The following is a 1,715-nucleotide window of genomic DNA, read 5'->3' on the forward strand; positions in this document are numbered from 1 at the left end:
GCATTATTTCCCTCTGTTTTGCACATTTTCCCAGACATGTCAATATTACTTAGCACCACATATGCTTAAAGCTCCTAATATTTATAAATAATTTCAAAAACAATTTGCTTAATTTCTTCAGACATTTTATAAATATTGTATTAATCTGAAATGCTTACCTTCACAGTATATTTAAAACAAATGCTGCAAAAATTGTCCTGTTACTGTTGAAATATTATAAACTAACTTAATTGGGGAAGATTATTAAAAGTAATATTTATTTTTAAACTTACCAAAATGAAATAAAACATTCCTTGAAAGCAAAAATAATTGGCTTGCTAAAGGAAATCCATCACAATGCAACATGAATTTATGTCCACGTGGATTAGGACTCTGCTATCTGGAAAGAAAAGATCTAGATAAAGTGAAAAGAATATTTTTTCATCCATATTATTTTATCAATATAACGTAGTTGTTTAAAACTGGCTTAAAGGACCAGCAGAAGCCTCGGAGCATTTTTATTTTTATGTTTCTAGACAATTTTCTTTTTCCCCCCACTTTCTCAACCCAAATCTATAGTTTAAATCAATTCAACAAATACTTACTGAGATTGTGGCATAAGATAAAACCAAATCTCTGCAACCATTAAAAAGAATGAATGACGATTGTGGTGGTGGCTGCAGAGCTCTGAATATTCTAAAAACTGTTGAATGATACACTGTTTTTTTTAAAAATATTTATTTATTTATTTTAGAGAAAGAGAGTGCCCGTGAGTGGGGGGAGGGGCAGAGGGAGAGAGAGAATCCTCAAGCAGATTCATTGATGAGCCCGGAGCCCACATGGGCTCGGATTGGGGCTCCATCCCAGGACCCCAAGATTATGACCTGTGCCGAAATCAAGAGTCCAATGGTTAATCGACTGAGTTACCCAGGTGCCCCTGAATGGTACACTTTAAATGTTTACATGGTATGTGAACTATATCTCAATAAAACTGTTCTGTTTTTGTTTTTGTTTTTGTTTTGAGAGAGAGAGAGAGCGTGCACAAGTGGGGAAAAGGGGGGAGAGGGGAAGGGAAAATCTTTAACAGTCTCAATTGCATGACCCTGAGATCATGGCCTGAGCTGAAAGCAAGAGTTGGATGCTTAACCGACTGAGCCATCCAGGTGCCCCTCAATAAAACTGTTGTTGTTGTTGTTTTAAGATTTTATTTTTTTATTTGAGAGAGAGAGAGAGAGAGAGCCTGAGTGGGGAGAAGGGGCAGAGGGATAGGGACAAGCAGATTCCGTGCTAAGCCAGGAGCCTGATGCAGGGCTGGATCCCAAGACACTGAGATCATGACCTGAGCTGCCCAGGTGCCCCTCCTCAATAAAACTGGTTTTGTTTTGTTTTGTTTTTTGAAGAACACAGAGAGTTACATGGCCTTACATGAAAAGAGAACCAAGATACATTGTATAGAAGAGAGGTGGGGCAACAACAGAAAAATACATATAGAATGATATTATTTTTGCAAAAAAAAGAACACAAATTTCTGAAGGATAGAGAAGACACTTTGAACTGTTACTTTTGGGCTATCGGAATGGGAATTTTGTGTGGAGTGGCAACCAGGAAGTCTTACTTTTCTGTTTATACCCTTCTGTGCTATTTTAATGTTTACCATGAGCTTGTATTATTTTCATAATTTTATCTCTTTAATTTTATAATTTTAAAGCTGAATATTTTATTTGGTGCGATGTGTC

The sequence above is a fragment of the Ursus maritimus genome, unplaced genomic scaffold (assembly GCF_017311325.1).
Source record: "Ursus maritimus isolate PB19 unplaced genomic scaffold, ASM1731132v1 scaffold_1, whole genome shotgun sequence".
In the NCBI taxonomy this organism is placed as follows: Eukaryota; Metazoa; Chordata; class Mammalia; order Carnivora; family Ursidae; genus Ursus; species Ursus maritimus.